The sequence below is a fragment of the Trichosurus vulpecula genome, chromosome 4 (assembly GCF_011100635.1).
Source record: "Trichosurus vulpecula isolate mTriVul1 chromosome 4, mTriVul1.pri, whole genome shotgun sequence".
In the NCBI taxonomy this organism is placed as follows: domain Eukaryota; kingdom Metazoa; phylum Chordata; class Mammalia; order Diprotodontia; family Phalangeridae; genus Trichosurus; species Trichosurus vulpecula.
The window spans coordinates 426,579,396-426,598,008 of NC_050576.1; the positions used below are offsets into that span (position 1 = coordinate 426,579,396).

General features: G+C 36.7%; 1 protein-coding gene across 3 annotated transcripts in view; it reads right to left on the reverse strand.

Moving 5' to 3' along the window:
- MYOCD (myocardin) overlaps positions 1-18,613 on the reverse strand; it is a 167,948-nt gene that overhangs the window by 104,682 nt on the left and 44,653 nt on the right. The gene's annotated exons all lie outside the window — the stretch shown is intronic.

The window sequence follows — 18,613 nt, forward strand, 5'->3', positions numbered from 1 at the left end:
ACAAAAAGGTAAGAAGATGGCATACACACACACACACACACACACACACACACACAAATTATAATTATAGCCACTACAACATCAATGAAACTAGTAATGCCCAAAATGGAAAATGCATAAGGGAAAAGACATAATAACAACAATAATAATTATAAGTAGCATTCATGTAGCAGTTTAGGATCCCCCATGTTCTTTATATGTGTTATTTCATTTGATGCACATGATAATCCTGCAAAGTAGATGCTATTATTACCCCCATTTTAGAGCTAAGGAAACTAAGACAGAAAGGTTAACTGACCTAAACACAGTAATGCTACAAGACCATCTTTGAGGTAGTATTTGGACACAGATTTTCCTGATTTCAAGTCTAGTGCTTTATGTTACATACTAATGTGTCACCTATCACTATTGAAAAATGAGTGATTGAGAATATATAAACAAGTATAACCTACACAGATCTTGAGGTGATGAAATGGCTGCAGGAGTGTCTGTAGATTCTGTGGATTGTATGACATTCATAAGTATCAGAATTTTTTTGTACAGCAAACTTTTAGGGATTATCATTCTCAAAGAACTAATCAAACATCCAATTTGTTGGCTTTGGCTGCAATGGGCTGTAAAGAGGAATGTCCTGCTGATACTATGTGGCCTATTGCAGATAGACCCTAGTATTCAATGAGGGACTTTGCAAGAAAGTTAAAGCATGAGGTAATGAAGACTGCTATTATGTTAGGGAATACCAAAGTTTATTATGAAACTCCCTTGGGAGTCTCTCATAGGAATTCGATAGTTAAAAATGCATGCCCCACTTATAAACATGTGATTCTGACTCTCCTGATTGCAGTAGTAGGGAACCCTCTTTCAGAGGTGCTGGATAAGATTTCACAGTTAAGTGACTTAGGAGACTGGGGAAATGATAAATTTCCTCGGGAGAGAAGGGTACAAAACCAACAGATTCAATGTTGGAATAGAATGACAAGGAGAGAAACATTTACTGCTCTATTGAAAGCAGGGGTAGATTTTAGAAGAATAGATGGTATTCCAGCTAATGAGCTATACAAAATGTACCAAGATAAGGGGCTTAATAGCAAATGGAATAGAGAAGTAAGAACTGCCCCTACAAAGCCTACAGATCTTGAACCCTGTCAAGGAGACTAGGGAATAGGCCAAGCCCCAGACCAGATTACAGAAACACATAGAAGGGATTACTGACCCCATATTAATCTGACTACATATTGGAAGAATGGATCAAATACTGTAACTAGGGCATTGGTAGTAGACACTGGGGCAGAGACCAACCTGATTTATGGAAACCCTGACAAATTTAAGCATGGAGCTACCATTACCATTACAGGACTAGGAGGGACTGAAATATCAGCCAAACAAGTCAAACTAATGATGAAAATTGGACAATCACCTAAGAAAGAATATAATGTGGTCATTGTATCCATTCCTGAATACATCATTGGAATAGATATATTGAATGGCATGACACTGAATTTGACTGAGGGGAGATATCAATTTGGAATATCAATAAGGAAGATAGGAATTAATTCAGCTTTGGTGGGAAAAGTAAAAATGGACCCAATCACTCTACCTGAACCTTTTAAAGTAATTACTTTGAAGCAGTATCATGTGCCAGGTGGGCAAGATGAAATTGTCAATATTATCAAGGAATATGTTGAAGCAGGAGTGTTAGTCCCTACAACCACTTGATGGAATAATCCTGTATGGCCAGTACAAAAGTCAGGTGGAACGCAGAGAATGACAGTGGATTATAGACAATTGAATAAAGTGACTCCTCACTTGTATGCTGCTGTTCCAGATCCTTAATAGAAAGGATCCAGAAATATGATGGGACTTGGTACACAGTTATTGATTTGGCCAATGCTTTCTTTACAATCCCAATAGACTCCAAACAATGGGACCATTTTGCTTTCACTTGGCAGGGCTGACGATATACTTTTACCCAATTGCCACAAGGATATTTGCATAGTCCAACTATTTATCATAGGATTGCGGCTGAACATTTGGATGAATTAAAGTTTTAAATTAAAGATTTACAGCTTACCCACCACATAGATGATATTTTGATAAAAGGAGAAAATGTAAAAGAAGTGGAGAAGAGTTTGATACTTTTAATTGAGCATATGAAAAGCAAAGGATGGGAAATGAATCCTGCAAAGATTCAAGAACCAGCTCAAACTGTAAAATTTTGGGGTATACAATGGAATAAAGGACTGTGAGGAATTCTCCCACAAGCTTGACAAAAGATTCAAGATTTTCCTATCACCACCAACAAGAAAGAAGCCTAAAAGTTCATAGGACTGTTTGGATATTGGAGGCATCACATTCCACATTTTGGGCAAATTTTGAAACCCTTATATAAAATTACCAGAAAAAAAATAAGAATTTGATTGGAGACTTGAACACAGCAAAGCTTTTGAAGAAGCTAAAGCTGCTACACAATTGACTCTGGATTTATGGCTTATGCAAAGTGGCCCAGTGGTATTACAAGTGACTGTACAAGATGACTATGTGAATTGGAGTTTATGGCATAAACAACAAAGCTGAAATGTACCCTTATGATTTTGGTAAAAGAAACTACCTTCATCTGGATTACAATATATACCTTTCGAAAAGCAGTTGTTAGCTGCATATTGGGCTTTGGTAGAGACTGAACAACTGACTCTGGGCCATGAAGTGATATTAAGGCCTGGAATCCTGATTATGACTTGGGTAATGAGTACCCCAGCATCTCACAGAATTGGACATGCACAAGAGGCTAGCATAATTAAATGGAAAGTACTGTGATAGGTGGAAGTAGTCAATATGCTGAACTTATAGCAAGCTGTTAAAAAAGAGAAAGGAGGACAGTGTCATATATTCACTGATTCATGGGTAGTAGTTAATGGGTTAGCTACATGCATGCCAATGTGGAAAAATCAAAATTGGGAAATTCATGGTAAACAAGTTTGGGGCAAAGAACTACGGGAAGATATATGGGCCTGTCTTTGATTACTAATTTGTCAGTTTTTCATGTAGACGCTCATGTGGCCCTCACTATGCCAGAACGTGAGTACAATGCACATGCTGATCAACGAGCAAAGACTGATACTGAACATATTGTCCCTACTCTGACACCAACTGATGATCTGGTACTAGCAAAATGGGTCCACCAAATGGCTGGCCATTTAGGGGTCCAGGACACACACTGGTGGGAACAAGATTGAGGTATTAATATCACTTATTCATTGTTAAAGCAAGTAACAGAGGAATGTCATATATGTCAATTGGAGAAGGAACAAATTGTTCCTAGGGTAGTAACTGGAGAAATAGCAAGGGGAAAAGTTCCAGCCCAGATTTAGAAGACAGATTATATTGGACCACTACCCCAAGATAAGGGATGCAAATTTATATGTACTTGTGTTGACACCTATTCAGGTGTACTAGTGGCTTGTCCTTATAAGAATGCAACCCAGAAAACACCTGTAAAACTCTAGATATTATAAGTCTATGTTATGGAGCCCCAATGCAGATTCAAAGTGACAATGGGTCACATTTCAAAGGTAATGAGATGAAGAGATATTGCGTTTTGAACAACATAAAGTGGATATATCATATTCCACATATCCACAATCATCTTGGTTGATAGAAAGAATGAATGGATTGTTGAAAGAACAGTTAAGAAAGTTAAGTTCTAATAATTCGTATCAACACTGGAAGGATAATTTGTTCACTGCTTTACGTTATTTGAATAATAGACCATTAGGAGAAAGTATACCTCTAGTCAGAATGATGACCCCAAATCTGCAAATTAGAAAACATCAAACATATAAGATCCAAAATGTTGGGTATTGGACTGTGAAGTGAGATGTCCCACCACCGTATACAGGAATACCTAGTTCGGCAGGATATGATTTACACTGTTTAGAGAACTTCTGGTTGGATAGAAAAGAGATAGGAAGAATCTCCACTGGGATATGTATGAGAATCCCTAAGAATCATTTTGGATGGATATTACCTAAACCAGGATTAGTAGCTCAAGAAATACATGTATTGGCTGGAGTGATAGATTCTAGTTATCAAGGAGAAATTATTGTGACACTCCAGAATTTAGGCAGTTGGGTAAAAATGATGGAATAGTTCAATTGATGATTATTCCTTGTGAAACAATACCTCTTGTGAAAACCGACCCTCCTTCCAAAATAACTATCAGAGGAAAGGAAGGATTTGGTTTTACTGATAGAATATCATTGGGAGCTAAAGTGTGGGTAAAATGGAAGCCTGATGATGTTCCCAAGACTGCAGAAATTATAGCTTATGGGAAAGACAATACTGTAACAGTGGTTTACCCAGGAGAAAATGGTTTTGAAATTGTACCCTTGACTCATGTATGATGCTATGATAATCTGTTTGTTTTTGGACTTTTGTCTGCTAAATTTGTTTGTGAGATGTGTTACCTGCATGCTTAGTACCATCCACCTGCAGATGCCTGATGGCTTAAGTCAGATGTCACCCTCTGGTGGGTTTGGAAATCACCTCTGGACCTGTCCACAACTATGATGTATAATCTCTCAACCTGTCCACGACTGTGATGTGTCATCCCTGGACCTGGTGTCAACTGAGTTCCTGATGCCAGCTTGCTAAAGAACTGATCTCTTAAATAGGGCTCTTTATCTTTTAGGGCAGGGACAGCTCTACATCCAACTTCAGCAGGATGAAGCTTTGGAGGATGAGACCTTCGCCCCTTACCCAAGATTTTGAGCCCCGTTTGTTCAAGGAGGGAATGATGACAATGTTCTACATGCTTATTTTGTGTTATCCCTGTTATATTGTTGTGTCAAGTTCTGTTCACACCAGTTATCCCAGAATTCCCATTGCCCTATGTAATGGATACAAAAGATCTTGGGGCCAAATCTAATAGCAATTTAGATTTGAAGATCTTTCCCACCCATTAATAGGCCATGTGACCTGCTTATATAGCAGGAAGCCTAAGTCACATGTGGTGGGAGGCACTTCCTGATAGGAAAAGGAAGTTATGTCAAAGGAAACAGCTATGGTTGCTAATGGTTGCTAATGGCTGCCTTCGTGATTGTTAGAACTGAACAGGCTAACTTAGCCGTAATGTGAGTTTGTCTTTGGGAAGACCCCAGCAGAGAGGTTTTGGGATGGCAAGTTTCCAGGTTGTGATATTGTGTTTACTGCTGTGATAGACTGGATAAATGGCTTGTGGGATATGATTCTCTGGTGTCTGAATAAATGGTTTACTTTTTCTACCTTCTATGTGGAGTGTCGTGATTACAGAACTACACAGGCATTTTGACAATTATCATCTACACTGTTATAATTGCCTCACTGTTACAGATGATTAAAGAAGAACAGGGTTGATGGTTTGGGACAACAGTAAAGGGTGAAAGGACTTGAAGTAATAATGAAGATTGAGTGAGGCAGAGGGAAAGGAAGTTATACTTGCTTCTTTTCCAAGATATTCACTAATGATTCCTTTAACAATACTTTATAGAGTTTTGCAATAATACTTTATAAGAGTTTTACAAGGAATTAAACTCAAGATTACTAGTCCATGGTTTGCAGGCCCCCAGATTTTTTCTCTCTTTTTGAAATTGGGACAGTATTTGCCCTTTCCCATCTTTCCCCATCTCTTGAATCTTTCCAAGATCACTAATAATAACTTAATAATCACATATATCTCTTTTTGTAGTGCTACAGAATTTGAGATCATTCTGCTCAGTTAAATAAAACTCATTAAGGGCAGGAAATTCAGAGAACTGTATCATGGAAGTATCACAGTTAAAAAATGTTGACACAATTAAACCATAATACCAAGGGAATGACTATCTCCATAAATTGTTGAGGTTGAATGAAAATACAGGTCACGGAAATTGAGTAGATGGATGAACTTGGAGACCAGGGACTATGGAGTCTACATCCAGATGAAGTCAACAAAGCTGAAAGCAGGGGTTATGGAAAAGAGAATGACTAAGTCAAGTAATAAACTCCTTGATAAAGTAGGGAGAATATCCTAGATGAGTTCCACAAGTATTAGGACTGCATCATAGATGTGGATGGAATGAATCTCAACAGAGGTTGCTGAGTGTAATCAGTGTCTGTAGGTGACAGTAAAGAGCAAGAAGTACTCTTCTTCCTGGTCCTGTGTGACAGGAGTAATGAGAGAAAGAACACCTAGTATTAAGACAGAGCAGTCAGCAGCGTAGTCTCTCATAAAGAGAACCATGTTTCCATTAGCATGAGAAGAGTGTGAAGTGCAAAAATCAAGGATAAGGACATTGTTAACAAAGGATTGTGGTTCCAGAGGACATAACTGAATGGGAAAGCAGAGAAAGCTATTGACTATGGAGAAGAAGGTCTGATATGGATAGGAATGAGAGTTTGAGAGGATGGAGGTAGAAATACTCTTCACCTCAGCAAACACTGATTTCAAACCATAGTGATAAAGTGTTGTAACAATCTGACTAGCAGCTGCTGTGGGGGTGTAAAACCAACAACAACCAGCTCAAAGAACACTGCAAGACCAGGTTCTTTTGATCTGCTTTACTAAGGAAAGCAACATTAAGGGGTTAACAATCTTACTTTAATCCAGCATACAAATATCATTCACTTAGTTCAGGGGAAAAAGCCAGCACCCTGAACTTCAGAGCAAATACAAACAAACTACAAACATCAACAGACAGCTCTTCAAATCTCAATTAATAGTTACCAGAATTTAACCAAGTCCGAACATCCAGGGAAGCTGGAGGGCTCTTAACTACAGCTGCCAAGAGTTTCCACATCAGCATGCCACCAAGAGTGAGAGCCCTAAGCAAATAGTTCTGTCTTCTCTTTTTATGCACTCTTTAGCCATCATCAAATGTCATCTGAGTGACTAGAACTTAAGCTGTTACTATTGGCTCTGGAGTTAGTACCTCCCCCTAGGACCTTGAGGGCTTCATGCCCACATGGGTTTAGAACCTAATAGCTAGGGGTTTGGGGCCTACTTGGGATTGAAGATGTAATCAGACCTCCCTTCATGCCCCCCCCGCCCCCACCAGAGCCCCGCCTTAGTTACCTAGTTTAATCAAGGAGATAAAGGCCAAACTCTTCAAGGGCCCTTCATTGAATAAGTGCTAAAAGCCCTCCTTAATTACATATACATAAAAGTAGCAAGACTTGGGAGCTAGTACTCCATATTGTATCACAAGAATGTTGAATAGGGCCTCATTCCCTAGGGTCTTACTCTACTAAACATGGACAATGCAAAGTGATATTGTTAGTTCTCATAACTCCTCACTCCAGACACAGCTGAGCTGTGGATAGAGTGGATAACAAAGAGTTCTGCTTGAGCATTTGAATTAGTAAATAATTGGTGTCATAGTCTCCCAGTGCAGTTGAAATCACATCTGATTCCAATCTTAAACCCTTACGCCATGATGATAGGCACTTGGTCCACAATTTTTGAGTCTGCACACCGGAACCTTTAGTGACCAGCTGTGTGATGAATTTGATCCCCTTAGAAGTAAGGCCTTTCTTGCCCCTAGTACTCTGAAACCAGGATGTGTTATAATTTTGAAATGGAAGGTAAGCTATGTGGTGTTTGAGTTAATTCTAGGTGGAGGAAAAGATGTGGTAATTGTCTTTAACAAGTGTCAAAGGAAAGAAGGATTCGATTTGTTCTCAGAGATAAATGAACAGATTTTGTAAAGAAACAGATTTAGATTTTAAGGTAAGGAAAAGGTTTTCAACACTTAGAATTATCCAAAAATGGAATGGGATCTTTTCCTATTTTGTAGAGAGGTTTCATATATGTTTGGAATTGATGACTTCTGAGTTCCCTTCCATTGCAGATTCTATTATTCTATAAAGTGTATGATCAGAGATGGGCAAGTTACATAGTGAGAACAAGGGATATAAATGATCAGACAAGCAACTGTGGAAATGGGATTGGAGCTCAGAATACAGATATGGTGTTGTATATTTTGAGTCTCCTGCATAAAGATGATAATTGAAGTCATGAGAGCTGATGAGATAGCCATAGAGGAAAATAGAGAGAGGATTTGACTTAGGATACAGTCCTGAAGTGTATCCACAAAGAGGGGTTTAGAGTTTGTATGCTGAATCTGAGAAGTATCAATAAGATAGGAAGGAGAGGATGGTCAACAGTGTCAAATGCTACAGAAGTCAAGAATGATGATGGCAATAAAAAGATCATGGATTACTTTGGATGAAGCAGTTTCAGTTGAATGAAAATGGTATGGGGTGAGTTATTTGTACATTGTTGGGAGTACTTGCACTGATGAAATCATGCCTTAGCGACGATTTGGCGAGCAGCTGTTGTGGGGCGTAAGACCCAACAAGATCAGTGACAAGAGCTGCCAGCACAGGTTCTTTTGATCTGCTTTACTAACGAAAGTAACTTTAAGGGGTTAACAATCTTACTTCAATTAAACATACAAATATCATTCACTTAGTTCAAGAGGAAAAGCCAGCAACCTGAACTTCAGAGAAAATACAAACAAATTACAAACATAGATTATAAACAGACCAAATACAAACCAACATCTAAGTTAACAAGCCGGGGGGCTCTCAATGGCTGCCCAAAGTCTCTTCAAGTCACATGCCACTCTTCCAGTGAGTGAGAGCCCTGAGGGAAAATGCCAAACTCTGGGTTCATATATTCTGTTCAGGGTCAAAGGGCGTCACAACATGCGATTCACCCATGTGACCGAAAAGCCTCAGGCGTCAAAAACATGTGACTCAAACCCATGCAAACCAGGCTTTCTCTTGAGGCAAGGAGGTCATCAAAGACTCCTGATCCAATCATAGAAACAAAGGCCAGACTATTCAAGGGCACTTGATTAAATAAGTGCTAAAAGAGAAAACAGTAAAAGAAAGTCCCACCTTAATTACTGATACACATGCATACATTGAAAAGTAAAGTGCCTAATTCAGCTAAACTTTTAATCTGAAGAATTGTCTACCACCTAAATATCAACATAGTTTATTGCTGTAATTACTCTAGTGACTCCTATTTTCATAGGCAAAATGGAAAATGTAATGGTGGGGAGTGGGGTGACAGAAGGGAAGGCTGACTGGGAAATGGGGCAATCAGAATATATGCCATCTTGGAGTGGGGAGAGGGTAGAAATGGGGAGAAAATTTGTAATTCAAACTCTTGTGAAAATCAATGCTGAAAACTAAAAATATTAAATAAATAAATAATAATTATGAAGAAAAAAATGGAAAATGTAACAATTCAAAAATGAATCATAACAAAGTAATTAAATCCTACTGACTACTTGCTCTCTCTTTTAAAAAAACAAATGAAACCTAATAGCCTTTGCATTTCAATCTTTGTAATCCTGATTCAGGTATCTTTAAAACCACATCTAGATTATAGAAACTCCTGATTCGGTAAAGTATACACAAACACATAGTTTTGGGAGCAGTAATTCCAACCTTAAGAAAAATTTTGAGATGAGTACATAACATGTTTTATCTTTTCACTCAATTTTCAGAGGCCTTTCCCCAAACACGGAGGGCCCCACCAATGCCCTCATATTATCCTTTGGCTGCCCAGAGCCTAACCACCTACTCCAAGATGGGTCAGTTTCGCCTTCCCAAAGAAGTGAACTGGACCTCTCTATCCTCCTGAATTATTAAAACTTTCCCACTTCATACCTCATCCCTCATCCCTCCAGCTAAAAACTTATCAGTTCTACTATGCATTCTTAAAATGTAGTTATAAAGCCATAGTATATTAAAATGGGAAAGGACTTCTACATTAATCCCTTTCACATAGAGTTATTGGTAGAACTGGGTTTTGACTCCTAATCAAATGCTAGTTCCACTGTACCATTTTTTTAAACTAGCCAAAAGGAATTTATTCTACTACTGAGAGTTTCAGACAAGGAAAGTGTCAGGCCTAATAACTCTCCTTCAATCACATTCCCTTAGGCAGTTATGCATTCTACTTTTGTGTACGGCCAACACTAGAAGGCAGTACTTATTTTAGAGAAAAGTAAGTTTGGCCCAAAAAGAACTTTTCATGATTCCAGACCTATGACTTCATAGAAATAAAGTGCTCTCAATGACTAATATAGAATTATACTTGTTTTGTAAAGATGAGTGCTACTTAGAGAAGGTAAGGAACTTGTTCAGGGTCACATATGTAACAAAGGCAGAACTTGAACCCAGGTCTTCCTGACTTGAAGGCCCATTCTCTATCTACAGCCCATGCTGCTTATTTTGTCACCTCTTAATGAAAATTACTTAGTGGGAAAGCCCATCTCCACATGCACACACAGACACACACACACACACACACACACACACGCGCGCGCGCGCGCACGCGCTCGCACACATATGACCTTCACCACTGGGTCTCTCAAGCTTTGATTTTCCTGGAGTAGAGTCTGTCTTCTGTAAGAATAAGTAAGCAATAGAGATAATGGCAACTCACAAGCACTGGACTAGAAAAGATAAAAGGGAACAGAGCAAAGCAAAAGTCTTAAAAAAGCATCACCTTAACACAGCTAATATGGAAATGTGTTTTGCATACTTTATGTATAATTGAAATCATATTGCTTGCTTCCTCAATGGGTAGAGGGAGGGACAGTAGAAAAGAAGAGGATTTGGAACTCAAATTTTTTTAAATGAATGTTAAAAATAAATAGACTGAAAAAAGTAGAAAAAAAAAGTATCACCTTATATGAATCAGTTTTTATCTCAGTATTCTATTATTTTTCTTTTTCTCCCTTGTCCTTATCAAGTCTTTTAGGCAGTTGACAATTCAGGGTTTTAAAAGTCGAAATAAGATAAAATGTCCTCATTTAGTCCAACTCTCATTTTACAGATGAAGAAACTGAGTCACAGCTATTCAAAGATAAAATAGAACCCAGGTTCCCTAACTACTAGTTCAGGGTTCTTTCCACACCATACACCGATTTACTCTGAGAACTAATACTTTTCAATGAGGTTAAATTAATGTATGTGTGTATATCTATATATTCCAAATATAATAGTTTTCATAGGCTTTTGTTCTACAGACCACTTTGTTTAGGCAGAGAACTCACAGACCATTTACTTCATCTCTTCCCCTAGGAATAGGAGACACACACTTCATGGTGAAGTGCAAACTCTCCCCTTGAAAACAGGAAAGCTGACTTTGAGTTTTGACATTTACTAGCTGGGTTAGTGATGGTGGGCAAGTCACTTAAACTCTCTGGGCCTTAGTTTCTTTTTCATTAGAAACAGGATAATAATACTCCCAATGTCTATTTCACAAGATTATGAAGAAAATACTTTATGACCCTTAATGCAAGAGAGCTACATGTGAGATAAAGGTATGCATAATTTGATTCAATTCAACAGAGCCTTCTATGGTCAAGGCACTATGCTAGGCACTGGAAACAGAAAAACAAAAAATGAAACTTTCTGTCCTCAAGGAACATTTTACTAGGAGGAATCACAGTTGTATAAATATAAATTATTATTAAATAGGTACAAAATAAATGTGAAGTAATTTGCAGAAAGGAAAAAAAAAACATTAACAATGGGAGGGAGGTTCTAGGAGGGAAAAGATGTGAGGGAAAAAAATAGAATCTATTTGGAAAAGAATATAGCCAATCTATCCATGCTATTGTATATATGTGTGTTTCTTCATCTTCTTCAGGCTGAGTAAACCATTGGTGTCTAACTCAAATAGAAATGGGAGCTACTATTCCTTATGTAGCCTGGGCTTCTTTGAGAATGCTCAGTTTGCCTAACATGGAGCTTGTTGTGTCTATAGCTTCCTTGATTGGGTGTCTGCATCTTTAAAAATGAAACATTAAAAAAATTCTTAAAAATGAAACATTACCAGTTGCTTTTTTAAAAAAAATCTCTGTATACTCATTTATTTTGTTTTTTTTTGTTATTTTTTTAAAAATTTTGTTAAATGTTTGCCATTACATTTTACTTTGATCCCTCCACATATGTGGTGTGGCAGACAGGCCTGGTTTTAATACTTGTGGTGTAAACAATGAATTTACAACCAGGAAAAGATGATTTTTTAAAGCAAATATGTTATTTAACCTATTTATAGACATAGCCCAATTGATCTCAGAGCTTAGGATCTTGGCTTTGGTGCCACTGTCCCAGTGATTGACACTTGAAGAAGATTCCCTTCCTTCCCCCTGCAGCTACCTATTCACTTTCGTGGTATGTCACGGACCTTGGCTGTGATAGGACTAGGCTGTGATAGGTTCTGGGTGCATCACGAGAAGGTATCATCAAAACTTTGCCAAGAGCCAATGCTTTTCAGAAGGTTACAAAACACATTCCATTCCAACCCAATGTTTACTCATTCTTGACAGTGGAAAATGTGTCTCTTTGACTGAAATATTCTATTTGGGTCCAGCTCAAAAATGACATTTTTAGGAAAGTTTGAGAAGAATCTTTGGCTGTTACTGAGTCACAATGGGGTGGAAACAAGTATTTTTCTATTTAAAGATTTTTGTGCTACTGTTTGAAAATGTCACATTGCTAGGATACAGGGAACTTGAAAAAAGTTTTTAATTTGCTATGTGAATTGTCCTCAACAAAGGTCTTTGCTAAATGTAAAACAGGCTAGGGGTTAGAATGTCATTCTGAACCTGACAATTATCAGCTTCTTCATTTTACATAGGAGGTAACTAAGGACAAAAGAAGCAAAACAAAATGACCGAGGTCACATAGGCAGTAAGTGGTAAAGTTGAGATTCAAAATGAGGGTCTCTAATACTTCAGAGCCAGCATTCATTCCATAATACCAGAATGTCTCTCAAATGTAGCATTGGTGGTGAGCCAAACCTAGGTCAACTACACCACTAACATGAACCCTCTGTTGGAATCTGACCCAGTAGAAAGGGCTCTTGCTTGGGAGTTAGGAGACTTGGTTTCACACTCTAGCTCTGATATTAATAAATGTTGTAATCTTGGGCAGGTCTCTAACCTCTCCAAGTTTCAGTTTTCTTATTTGTAAAATGAATAAGTTGAACCAGATAAATCTTGAATGTGGCATGGTGTTAAAAAGCGTGCTGGATTTGGAGTCAAGGAATTTGAGTTCACATTTCCAACAGCAAAGAAGCTAACAACTTCTTGGCTTTCTTTAGTGATTAAGGAGGAGGAAACACAGAAGGGGCTGCTATTTTAGACCTGATTTTAACTGAGAAGGAAGAATTAGCTACTGAACCTTGGAAGGAAGTCTTAGAATCGGTGAAATAAGAGACATAAGCTGAGCACAGCCAGGCATGCATCTTAAAGTTTGGGAGAAAGGATTTCAAAAGGTTCAGAGAAAAGACAGTTATGATCTCATGGCCTAAGGAAGAATTTCTAAAGAAAAAAGAAAAAAAATCATTGAGGAGGAAAATGGGGAGTTAGGAAACCAACACATTTACACATTGACCAGCTTAGATTTGAAAAGGAAATTAATAAGGGGTACACAGAGGAAAAGTAGGTAAAGAAAGATGAATATGACAGTGTGGCACAGTCAGGAACTACTTTGTTTTTGTCTTTGAATCTCCTGCACTGAGCATAATTTCTGACATAACGAAAGCACTTAGTGGATGTTTATCAAATTCAACAGAAGAGAGTAAAAACTCAGGATGAGCTGAGGCTTATGAAACTGCTAAGGCCAAGAAAATAGAGTTTTTAATAGTTATGTTGTGGGGAGGAGGATTGAATAAAAATAGGACCATTACTGAGGATGCATGCTGTGACAATAATAGATGATATGAAGACTGGAAAACTATCTCACTGTCATTTTCTTCTTTTTCTCAGCTGACAAGAATGATCTAGCAAAAAGTATAAGAAAAATATGAAACAAAAATGGATGATAGGAAATTGAAAAGTAATATATGATTGTAGCTGGGGACTGTACAGATCATGTTTAGAGTGATTCATCCTGTTTCCAGTCAGTCATTTGTTTGATTCAGCAATGAGGGGATTGGTGCTTTGATATAATGAAGTATCCCCCTTATTTGCTTCCAAGCAGGAAAAGCTGATGATCTTTACAAAAGGAAATGACTCTGCCTCAAATTCTCCTTTCTTTTAACCTTCTCGGTGGCATCTTACAGGACTTCCCATCAGGAAAGAGGTAATTTGCTTCCCTTGGCTGGTATTTGGCTATGAGAACATGATAGCTAAATTCCATCATGTCTAGTGGAGCCTTTCCTGGGTTTCAGGCACTCTTTGCTCTGTTTGTTCTTTTGTGATCTTAGGTGAGATAGTACCTATCCTGAGATAAATGTGTTTAGGCCTGGAGGTTATCTTGTGAGTTTGAGATATTTGGAGTTCCTAACTCTTCTTTTGGTCCTGGTTTTACTTTACTCCAGGAGGAATCCTTAGCATCTACTCTTACAGAAGATGACCATTGTCTAGAAGTTGAGTCCAATCCTTGGCCTGATTTGCCAGAAGACATATACTTTGAGGGAGATAGTACAGACTCATTGGGTCTATTTCAACAGTTTTAAGTATCATATTCATGTTTCAACAGATTTTAGTATCAATTTCATAATGGTGTATAATGCTATAAAGTACTATTACCTATTTAGTTGAAGTTTTTATCAATGCCTGTTGGGAGTGTTTTCTATTTATTTTGTGTGTAGGAAATACATTTTTCTCCCATACTTGATTTATTTTATACTGAATACATTCTGCTTCTTCCCTTTAAGGAGCCCCTAGACATGAGCCAATACATAAGCCTTAAATGTTTCTCCCCAGAGCTCTGGGAAGGGGATATATAACCCAAGAGTATGAGAAAAGGAAGCCTTAACCCTTCTCATTAAGGGCCATGAGCCTCTAAATTAAACTGGTCCAGATTATATAATAAGATTCAAAGCAAACAGGCCTCTTAGTGAAAAGGAAGATGGAGAAAGTGAGGGATACTACCAAAGCCCCCAGGATCTAGCAGTGGCTATTTTTTGTTACTTAAGAATGTATTTACCCCAATACATTCATGTTATCTGGTCCAGATGAACTATAGATTAGAATACTGAAAGAACTGGCAGTTAGGATGAGTGAGTAGCTGTAAGGGATATTAGAAAGATAGTGAAGACAAGATGAAACTATAAAAAAAAAATCACTCCTTATATCAGAGAAAAATCAATAGTCCTTGGACTAGTGGCCTTGGTTTTTTGTCCTCGTGTTTTCCACATATGTGTCAAAGATAAATGTTACATACACGTGAAAGAGAAGCCATTATTAAAACAAAAGAAACAAAGCCAAGAAGATAATTCCATGGATAGAGACAATATATAAGCAAAAAATTTGAAGGATAGATTGAATGCATTTGAGGAAAATAATTCATAAGGATATACAAACACATACAGTCAGAGAGAATTGGTGCATTGGCTTTTGCTTTTTTTTTTCTTTGACTCGGTGGAGAGTTCAACACTGTTGGGTATTTGGGTGAAGTTATATTCATACTGTCATATAAAAACATCATAAAAGCATCAATTAATATGTTTAAGTAAAAAAGAAAGAAGAAAATGAGAAATTTTCTAGAGGACTGGAAAAGAGCAATTGTTGTTTCTAATTTTCAAAAAATGAGAAGGAAGGCAAAGTTGCAAAATATAGGCTGGTGAGTATGACTTTGATTCCTGGAAAACTTTAAAATATATTATTAATGCAATAGTTTATGAATATCTAGAAAAGAAGACACTGATCAGAAATAGCACAAATGGGCTTCATTAAAATTACTTCCTGTTAACTAACCTCAATTTCTTTTAATAGAGTTACTAGATTGGTAGATGAAAGTAATAATGTAGAAGAATATTTCATTATGGCATTTTAAAGACTCTGTTATGCTATATTAGTAAATGGCTAGATGATAGATCAACTATTTCTTTAAAAAATAATTTTTTTTTGTTTTAATATAGACTAAATTTATCCCTAGAGGCCTTTTCCTTTCCCTTTGTAGACAACCATCCCATATAACAAAGAATTTTTTTTAAGAAACAGAGGAATCAGAGAAAAACCAATTAATGCAAGCAATGCTCCACACCTGTAGACTTCCCACCTTTGCAAAGGCAAGGAGGGAAATGTCTCCTCATATCTACTCTTTGTACTTCTTTTTTTTTTTTTTTTTTGCAATACCCATTTGTGATTATTTTGGTTGTTCTTTCCCTTTAAGCTATTGCAGTCATGGTGTGTATTGTATGTGTGTGTGGAGGGCAGTTGGCTCTGATTACTTCACTCTGCATCAGTTCATGGAAAGCTTCCCATGCTTCTATGCGTTTATTAAATTTGTTGTTTTTAATAGCACAGAAATCTCTCTATATATTCTTGTGTCAAAATTTGCTTAGACAGTCCCCAAACTGATGTGCATCTATTTTGTTTCCATTTCTTTGATACCGCAGAAAGAATAGCTATATTATTCTGATGATATGGGAACTTTCTTCTTATCAATTATGTCTTTGTCATATGCCTAGGAGTGGAATTTATGAATAAAAGTGTATGTACATTTTAATCTATTTTCATATTCCAAATTGTTTTCTAAAATGGTTGTACCAATTTATAGCTCTATCAAATATTGGGAAATGGCTTTTGGTCATGTATGTGTAGCTGTGTGTATGTGTGTGTACATGTATGTATGCACACATATGTTTATATATTCAGACAAAAATGCACACATAGATTGTGCATATATGTGCGTATATGTTAGTTGTTTATGTATCTTGGATATTAAACAAATAATGATCAGAAAATTTTACTACAAGATTTTTTGTTTTTTGTTTTTTTTTTTCCCCCTGATCAATTGCTTCCCTGTTTATTCCTGGATGCATCCATTTTATTTGTGTAGAGAAACTGCAATTTCATGAAATTAAAATGAGCTAATTACCTTTTGTAATTACTTCTATCCTCTAAGAATACATCTCCTGTCCATAGGTATGAAAGATATATAAGCTTAAATACCGAAAATTAAGCTTATACATTATCACTATATTATGTTAGACATTCTCTAAGTTATATTATTTCATTAAAATGTGATTTATATTCCACAAAATTTGCAAAATAAGGAAATTTAATATGAAATCTTGTAGATAATGAGGAGAAATAATTTAAGAATTGTTGGACTACCAGAAAGTTATGAGCAAAGAAAAAAGATCCTAGACACCACATTTTAAGAAATCGCAAAAGAAAACTGCCCAGATATCTTAGAACCAGAGGGTAAAGTAAAAATTAAAAGAATCCACTGGTCACCTCTTGAAAGAAATCCCAAAATGAAGATATTTATGATATTAATCTTTAATATTGAGGTTTTGTATCCATTTTTGGATTGTTGTGAAATCTAGTGTGAGAGGCTGGTTTAAACTTCATTTCTGTCAGACTGCTTTCCATTCATTCTCTCAGTCCCCACCAAAAAGGAAATTCTTTTTTTTCTTTAATTCTTTCTCTTTTTTTATTTTAAATTTCTTTATTGAACATATTTAGTTTTCAGCATTGATTTTCACAAGAGTTTGAATTACAAATTTTCTCCCCATTTAAGGAAATTCTTTCTTAAGTTCTGATTTGAGGTTTATTAAGCACCAGTTTATTGAGTTGCATTATTCCTGAGTCTTCCTGGTCTAGTCCAGTGTTACCCATTTGGTGGTTTGTGAATGCCTTGGGAGTTGGAGATTAGGGTCCAAAGAATTTATGCTAAAAATTATTTGATAGACCCTAAAGAATTAAATAATTGTCCAATTATGTTATACACAATATGCGTGTATACGCATAGACACATATATATCATATATATAAAATCTCAACAAATATGTGCATGTTTGAAGGATTATATGTTTATTTCTACAGCAATTTGAAGCCAGCATGATCATGCACACAACAATTTTGGTGTTCGTGCAACAACTACATCAAAGTTTGATCACTTCGGACACTTGTGACTAAGAAATATATGTTTATATTGTTTCTCAACCGGCTATCAAAATATTTCCAAACTGCCACAAAATTGTGATACTTAAACTTAAAGAGATTCCAAATGGATGGTTAAATGGACACACATGCCCTCATTTGTGCTCTGCATAAAGCACTAGAGGAGCCGTCTTAACCTGTAATTGGATACCATCAGTTGTGTGATCGAGATCAGGATGTTATAAATGCCTATATTGTTACAACAGAAATGTCAGGCTATTTGAAAACATAATCACTGTGCTTGTGTATTACAAGCCATCTTCAAACCATCACAAACCCTCACAAATATTTTGCAGAAACAAACCTTAGGTTGCCTCTCATTGCAGCATTCAGGCTGATTTCTGTCTAAAATTTATAATTTGCTTATGTTATTATTCTTCTATCTGGTGAATGAAATGATTGAAAACATTGGTCAGTTGTTCAATAGAGTTTCTGTTGAGAGTGTAGCCAGTGTGCTACTACTGGGAAGAAGATAAGAAATTCACAACTGAGGAGATTCTTTCCTTACAAAAGCTAATGCATATGTGTGTATGTATATGTCTAAACACATTTATACGCATATACATATTGTTACAATTGAAGCAATATCTGCAACTGCCCTTTAAGTACATTTATTTTTTAAGATTGCATTCATTTGGTGTTGAACTAAATACTACAACCCTCTGCTC